An 8743-nucleotide genomic window follows, 5' to 3' on the forward strand; every position below is an offset into this window, starting at 1 on the left:
AAGAGAATAAAAAACAGTAAAAACAATGAGAAATGATACAGAATTTCACTAAACAAACTAACAGGAATTCAACCACGGTTGTTCTATTGCATATTATCTTCAAATTAGTCTTTCAGATTACCAGATACAAGCCTGAAAAACCATCTTCTCCTATCCTTAGGCAGTTTGGATGGAAGATGTCCTGAACCCTACTTGGCAAAAAGGATCCTGATTATCAGAGAAATTACCTTGGGGCCTAGACACACTTTTAGGGTCAAAAGATGCTGGACTGCTCTCTTTGGCAGCACAAGTACTAAAACTGGACTGATACAGAGAAGATTAGAATGGCCCCTGCACAAGGATGATATGCAAGTTCAGGAGCATTCCGTATTTTTATGACCTACATTAAAGTCATGTGACCTTGAAAATAAAACTAACAAAACAAGCACTGCGCTGGAGCTTTCACGTGGAGAGTCTGGCTCTAAAGCCCAGATGAGCGGCCTGGGCCATCCTCAGGGCCGCCCATCCTCCCAGCCTGCCCCACATGGGCCCTGCTGCTCTCATCTGCCAGCCTAGTAGAGGCTGGAGACCAGGCCAGGGCTGTGTCGGCTTCCAGGGCCTGGGCTCCTTGTCCTTCAGCTGCTCCCAGCTCCCTAGATGCCCTGGGTAGAGCTGCCCAGTCCTGCAGCCTCCCTGTACCCTGGGTGAACCAACCTCCCGAACTTGGCATAGCAGGTTCCCCTCCAAAGGGTCCTCTCCCAGGTCTGGGAGGATGAAGATGACGTTGGGGGTGAAGACAATGATAGCAAACACATGGATGGCGTGGGGCTGATAGTGATGATCTTAATGGCAATGATAATGGAAACTTCTGCCCAGATTCCCCAGCTGATGTGGACCCACAGGCCTATAGAGCACAGAGATTATTCATTCAATTCCTTCATTCTTTAGCAAGGGGAACTGAGGCTCAGAGAAGCAAAGGAGCTGTCTGCGTCACGCATCCACACCAGGGCAGTGTGCAGGCTCGGACTCTGTACCACGCTGGCTGCCAGCTTCACCTCTGTCCTCCGACCCCTTTGTCTCCCCGCAGATGGCTGCACCACTCCATGGTCTCTCACCTACCCCCACATCAGCTTTAGTCACCCTGGAAGCTCCCGGCACTCTCTAGCTTCTCTGCACTCTTTCTTTCCAGTGACCATCTGGGGCTGGCTGGCTCTGACGAGAAGCCAATGTCCCCTCTTGATGGCACCACTGCCTTCTTTCTTCCTGGGACTCCCAGCAGCAGCAGCAGCAGCAGCAGCAGCAGCAGCAGCAGCAGCAGGAGAGTGCTGTCCTAGGTGCACCCTTGCACAGGACAGGGACACCAAGGCTGGAGAGGCGGAACCTGCTCAGGGTCAGGTGACAGACCAGGAGCTGAGCCCCAACACAGTCTCTGGGCTCCAAGCCCCTCTGTCCAAAAGCACCATTGCACTGCCAGACCGTCCTTCCCGGAGGTGTCAAGAGATTAAGCACACCTGCTTCTCACCCACCTTGTGCCCTGAGGATGGGCCTCTGCAGGGTTCCTGTATGGCTTCCCAGCCTCCTTGCTCTGGTTATTTACAATACACAACTTCATTGTTTTAATATGGTTCCTTGGTGTTTTAAAGTAACACCAAAGTACAAAAGGTCCGGTATCCCCAAGTGTCACCCAGAGATGACAACATTAACATTGTTGGGAACCTCCTATGGCAGTTGCTCCCCATGACCCTGAGCCATCTCCCCTTCTGTCCTGCTCTGAACCAAGAGCAGGGAAGAGGGGACTTTATGGGCCGTATCAAGGGTGTCTTGGTCACTGGCTTCCAGACAGGGCCAGCAGGTGGCACCCGCAGAACCTGAAGGCTCAACAGAGGAGGGGCCCTTAGCAGTGCTGTCCCTGCCCTGACCCCAGCTTCTGGGACAGCCCCTCCTCCGAGGCTCCAGGTGTCACTGAGCCCAGAACACTGCTCCCTCCCACGTATCCCCTGGTGTAAGAACAGCTTCCTGGTGCTGCTGCCCCCTGGGCACCTCACACACAGGGTGACCTCTAAGACTGTCACCTCCACAAGCAGTCCCCACATTCAAAGCTCTGTGTGACCACCCAGGACTCTACAGACGCTCCAGGCCCCTTCGCAGAAGTGTCCCTTTGCTTCCCTCCCCATGTGGGCAGAGCTGACCATGAGAGAGAATGACTCTCTCTTCCCCTCTACTCCCTGAATTCTTCATGGAGCAAGCAAGCAAGGGACCAGCGACCACAAGCACTCACAACTCCAAGCTTGCGTTACCCTGACTGGTATGTCACAGGAAAGAAAAAGCTGCTCTCTTGCATCCGATAGCCACACGCCAAACCCCAGGCACCAACTCTGATTGGCACATTCCTTGGACCCATTGCTAATCATGATGGGTCTGGTTGGCCTTTAAGTTGCTCCTAAAGAGGGAGCAGGAGGCTGGAGGCTGGGATGAGTAACCATGCCTGAATCTCCTGGCCTGGGACAGGTAAGAGGCTCAGCTCCCTAAAATGGTGGAGGATCGAAATAGTGTGTGTCAATTACAGTAGGTATCATTAACCTTCCTTTACAAAGGAGGAAACTGAGTCAGAGAGTCTAAATAACCCTAAAGGATAGTATATGGCAGAGTGGGGGATCCGAAGCCTCGAAGCCATTAACAATTGAGCTACAGCGCCTCCCAGGGATCCTGGCTCCTACAAGTACACCCGAGTTCCAACAGGCTGAAATTCCTCATTCCAGTCCAAACCTCACAATCCTTGTAGCCCAGGCACTCATCTCCTAGAAGGCCCCAGAACGCCCCAATCTAATCTTCGTGATGGCTGTAATTTGAAGTGTCTTTTTGCCTGGATCACAGTGTGTGAAGCGCACTGCCCGTGGCAATTTCCTGTCCACTGAGAGGCGTTGAAAGCGAGCACATCAAACAGAACAGAGCCCAGGTCAGTGTTGCCAGGGGCGACTGTTCGCCTGCAGATACAAGGGATGTTGAGGATGCCGAGGTGTGAGCTGTTTGACATTCGAGCGAAGGCACAGAAAGGTCAGATGTATCCCGAGCTTCCCCGGCTCTCCTTCCAGGCTCCACCTGCCCATTTCCTGTAAGAGACACCATGCTCACTGAGCCTCAGCCTGGCCCCTTCGTTTCCAAGAAGCTGAGGTTGGAAGGCTGAGACAGCTGTGCAAGCTCAGCGCGTGTTCACAAGAAGCAGGTTTGCTCAGGGAGGACATGTGAAGTGCCAGGCATGGGACAGGCCCTTTGGCTTTACTTAATTTAATCCTCACTCTCAAGAATGGTTCTCCCTTTACTCATGAGGAAAGTCACAGATATTGTCCCTCTCCATGTGACACACTGGGAAGGGCAGAGCTGGTCTGACCTGATTTGTCTCAGACAAAAGGCAAGTTCTGTCCCACTGCACTGGTCACTGTCCCATTGTCACTTTGATCCTGTTGGGTGACCCCATTCTGGGGGATGCTAGAGCCCAGCAGCCACACTTCCTGGACATCTTAGAGATAGTGTGGGAGAAATCAAGGTATTGTAAATAGAAAGGAGATGAGCAAAATCATGATTTTAAAATTGTGCCTTAGGGACCGGGGAGACAGCTCAGTAGAATAAGTGTTTGCCTGGAAAGCACAGGGTCCTGAGTTCAATCCCCGGTACCACTAAATAAATAAATAAATAAATAAATAAATAAATAAAATTATGCCTTTAGAGCTGAGGAGATAGCTCAGTGGCCTAAGTATCTGCCTGGCAAGTGTAAGGTCCTGAGGTCGATCCCTGGGACCAAATAAATAAATAATAAAATAAAATAAAATTGTACGTTTTTTAAAAGTACATCTTCAGGATTCAGTAAAAATTACCCATAGTTACAATGTGGCACTCTTCTTGGAAATTCACTCCAAAAAAAGTCCCTAAAGGTCTTAAAAATACAACAAGCCTGCATATATGAACTTCACGTGAGGTCATTCTGTTCTAACCATTCCCCAAGCCCACACAGACCTTCACCCTCCAGGAGGCAATGCTGGTCAGCAGGCCGCATCTCGTAACTACAGACACACACGATGGGTTTGCTTCCTAACCTAGCTCACCGAGCGGGTGGCCTGACACACACCCAAGACCGCATAAAAACCCAGCCTCAGACAACACACAGCTCATTCTAGGAACACCCATACTCAATTCTGCGTGTTTCTTTCTGCAATCTATGCCTCTCGCTGATGTTTCCTGCAATTCCTTTCTGTAATGTAAGTCAGCAAGTCCACAACCTAGGTTGAGGTGAGTTGAGTACCCTGTCTCTTTGGGGGGCCCTCCTTGGATCTTATCCAGTGACATCCAGAATTCCAGTTCCATTGGCTTTTTTCTTTTTTTTAAACAGGGTCTACAGGTTCTCACTACATAGATGAGACTTATAGCGATTCTCTTATTTTCAGCCTCCCAGGCACTGGGATTACAGGCATGCACCACCATGCCCAGTCTCAGTTGCTGACTCAGCACAACCCCGGGGCCAGGGCTGGCACTGCACATGGTGCCAAGGATCAAACCCTGATCCCTGCACCTGCCTAAGCAGGTGTTTTAGTCTGCTGAGCTATCGGGGCAGCCCTTCTATAGGCTCCGGATGCCAGGATAAACTAGCAGGACAGTGAGGTTCAGGGTGGGAAACACTGGTGTTCGTTCTTTTGTCTTTGTTGTGACACCACAGAAGCAGCTGTGGTAGCCTGTGGCTAACAGTCAGTGTTCCGTGGCCACCAGTCAGGAGCAGATGCCACTCCCTCCCTTTGTTCCTCCAGCTCTGAGCTGGTGGCTGTCCCTGAGCTATTACCCCAGGTTACCTCCTTTCCCTCCCCCTTTCTGCCCTCCAGTCCTCCTAAATCTTTATGTCCCTTTCCTCTGCAGACCACTTTCCTAAGTAGACCCAGAATGGGGCAGCCCTGAACACCAGAAGTGTCCCAGAAACCAGGCAGAATTCAGGGATGGGCTGAGCCTCTGGCTGGCCACAGCAATGACCTTGTGGCCATGGGAACTGAGGTCCTGGAGGCCCACTGCATGCAAAGGCATCTACATCACCTATGTTGTCACCTGAATCTGCCTTGGATGAAATATCAACTGAAAGCAAGACTTTGGTTGTCCAAGTGGCCACAGCTCATGACCATAGCAACTCATCCCATGACGAAGAGTGGGGTTGCCTGATGATTTCCAACTCTGCTGGAGAGTTTCCAGGAAGGAAATGGCAAGTTCTGATCAGGTCAAAGTATCCTCAGAGAATCAGAGTCTTACAAAAAAAAAAAAAAAAAAAGTCCTAAAGAAATGTCCAACCTTTCTTCACCCCACAGAAGACACAGCTGGAAATCAAGCCCTAAATTTCACCCACACCACATTTTAACTCAATCCCACGCAAGGCAAGATGACAATATCAATTGATCCCATGGCCTTGCCGGACCCTATATGCAAAGCTAATAAGGTTTTAATGAAAATAAGAATGGTCCTGAGAGTGTAATGATAACACAGGTGAATCTGAGAGCCTCAAACCCCTGAGTCCCTTTGCCACCTGCAGCAGCCTCTGCTGCCTTGTTTGAGAAAACAAACTTTCTCTCACTTGAAGATCCACCGAGAACAGATGCAGAGGCGAGGACTTACATTCTCTGTGCTTTCCATGTAACCTGACTGTGCTCCCTGTGCAGAGGCAGGATGATCCTGGACAGTGACCATGAATTATTTATTACACATGCACTAGAGGTGGCTCCCCATGCTCTGCAGATGTGGGATCTTTCCCCCAAAGGAACATCCATGTGGTGCCACAGCCCCTGGCAATGCAGGCGGCCTTGTCCCAACAGCTACCACAAGGAGCTAGCTCGCTTGAGCTCGCAGTGGGGTCAGCAGGATGCCCTGTCTGGCCTCCAGGTTGTACCAGCTCTGCTGCTAGGATAGGTCTTGACAGAAGGGACCTGGTGACTGAGCAGCACAAGCAACACCACACTGAGTGGCCAGGCTGGTGCTATCATGCAGGCTGGACCTGCTGAGTGAGAGGAGATGGCACTTGAGAAGCTCTGAGACCTGTGCCTGCAGGTAAGGGGGAGATCCCCAGGGGCTCAGGGATGCCGCTGAGCTGAAGTTCCTGGGACACATGTGGATCTTGCCTCTATATTGATGGACAACTTGCTCTCCCTTCCACTGGGGAAAAAAAAAAACTGCAGTGGACTTCTCCGGATTTTGGAAGAATAACGGTATATGTGCACCCATGTTTATAGCAGCACAATTTGTCATAGATAAATCTTGGAAACAACCCAAATGCCCATCAACTAAGGGATGGATAAAAAAGATGTAGTATTTTTATATAATGGAGTATTACTTAGCTATAAAAAAATAAACTCGAAGCCTTTATAGACAAATGGATGCAATTAGAGACCATACTCATAAGTGAAATAAATCAGACCTGCATATGTGAACATCATTTTGTCTCCTTAGTATAAGAACATGAAAGAGTAAATAAAATCCACTGTGATACTGTAAAAGGGAATGAAATTTTTCAAAGAGAAAGAACTGGGGTGAGGGAAAAGTAAAAACAAAGAAGGAAGAGAAAAAGAAATATATATGCATAAACACCAGAGAGCTTGGATAATTGTACTGCTGATTTCTGCTTGTCTATTGAAAGGAGAAGTTCATGCTTAATTTTTTTTCTCTCTCTTCTTTTAATTTTTTGACCAATTTTGCATGCTTATATCTGGAAATCTGCACCACTAATTTGAAAACAACATTATGCAATGAACAACCATCAATGAGTTCCTATCAATTTGTTTAGTGAAATTCTGCACCCTTTTAAAAATTTTTTTAACTATTTTTCATTCTCTTTTAAAAAATTAAAAAGATCCCCACCACTACTCTGCCACCACTACTCTGCCACCACTACTCTGGTGTGTGGCTGCAAATGTTTGTACCGATTCCTCTGTAAGGCTTCTGCTTTTGCGCCGGACCTGAGCGAAGAAAGAGCCCACAGGAAGTCCAGGCTGCTGTGTCAGCTACTCTGCCACCAGGACCTTGTCATCAAGCATCTAATGATCCTCAAAGTGTTTGTGACAGATGGAGTTGTCATGGGACCTTGGGGCAGGTTCCAGTAGCCCAGGCCCACAGGGCACTGGAGTAAATCTTTGTACATTTCTTAAGATAATTGTTCTCTATGGAGCCTCAAGTGACCATGCAACATTTGTTGCCTGTCAGAAGTTATCTCATCCACTGAGCTATAGAGCTGGGCATGTGTGCAGTAGTTGTCGCTGAATGGAAGCAGTGGATACTAGCTTGCACTCCCGGCAGACCTCGAAGGCATAAGCAAGTTCTGTGTTTGAGTGACGCACATGGTAGCCCCCCGCTCACTGCTGCTGTTGTTCCCTCTGATGTCCATGAGTTTCCAGGCGCTGACCAGGAAGGGGAGCTGATTCCTGGTTTGGAGATGGCCTTCTCACGTTCGGACACCATCCAGAGGTAGCTTCTACAGTGCTCCAGTCCTCTTCAAGAGGAGCTGCAGGTAAGGGAGTCCTGCTGGTGGCCACAGCTCAGAGCAGCACACGTGTGTGCCCACTCTGCTGGCCAGGCCCATGGTCAGAGGTGAAGATCTGTACTGGTTCACAGGAGCTTTGACACAGGATCAGGACTGTGGAAAGGACAGGACTGGGAATTGGGGAGAAATGCATGAAATAACCATCAGGGAGGAGGACATTAGGACCACGGGAGACCCCACTCCTGTGCAATGAAGAGGATCCACCCCCAGACCTCCCTGGCAACTCAGACTAACACCAGGTAATTAAACAGCACATCGTTTCCTTTTATATGCTTGGATAAGTGTCGCCTATGAAAGCGACGGACATTTCCTGTACTTTATACATAATAACTACTCTTATAAATCCAAATTATCCCTATAAATCTAAATTAAATGCTCAGGTTTAAATGTGTTTAGGACACTAATTAATGAGGTACCAGCAATAAGCATCACCAGCCTGTTTACTCTAGGCTGGCTCTCGTCTCTAAGGGTGCATTTCTGTGCCGTGTTTTGGTGGGAGCAAGATCCCTGAGCAGCTTGCCCCCTCCGTCGGCTTTCATGGAGCTCTCCAGAGCTGCCTCCGCTGGCCTCTGGGTCACATCCCTGCCAGTGGCCATGGAGAAGGTAGCCAAAGAGCTTGTGGATAGAGGAAGCCTGAGAAAGAGTCAGGAGGCCTGGCTTGGCTGTCACAGTGCTGTGTAACTTTGGACAAATCACTTGCCCTATCTGGACCTCAGCTTCTAGAATGGAAGTGGTAACCAGGAAAGTATGTAACATCTATGTAACAAAGAAAGGATGGTCGATCCCAGAAGCCCCTTCAGCAGGTGTGGGGAGGCCATCGGGATGTACAGAGGCTGGGCCTCAAGACTTCAGGCACAGTGTGACATTGGTCAAGTGACTTAACCTCTTCTGTGCCTCAGTTTCCTTATCCACGTGTTTGGCACAGAAACAGAACTACTCAGAGTGCCTTAGCCCAAACTAAGGGTCATCAAGTGACGCAATGTGCATTTTTACCCTCCCAGGGTGACCAGCTCTTGACCAGCATGAAGGGTCCCCAGGTCCCAGATCGAGGAGGCGGGGAAAAGCCAGCTGGGCAGGGATAGCGTGGGGTGAGAAGCACTGGCTAGAACTGGGGATAAGATGCCAACAAGTTGATTCTAGAGCAGCACTGAAGGCCCAGGGAAGCCCCAGAGTCTGGACACCAAGAGTCCTGAGAGCCGGCAGCAT

General features: G+C 49.5%; 1 non-coding gene across 1 annotated transcript; it reads left to right on the forward strand.

Annotated features, from left to right (window-relative positions):
- The first annotated feature begins 268 nt into the window (after positions 1-268).
- Positions 269-374, forward strand: LOC111813088. Its single transcript, XR_002818425.1, has one exon. It is a non-coding gene; the product is annotated as a U6 spliceosomal RNA (small nuclear RNA).
- The last annotated feature ends 8369 nt before the right edge of the window (positions 375-8743 follow it).

The sequence above is a fragment of the Octodon degus genome, unplaced genomic scaffold, assembly GCF_000260255.1.
Source record: "Octodon degus isolate 3935 unplaced genomic scaffold, OctDeg1.0 scaffold00163, whole genome shotgun sequence".
NCBI classification, from domain to species: domain Eukaryota; kingdom Metazoa; phylum Chordata; class Mammalia; order Rodentia; family Octodontidae; genus Octodon; species Octodon degus.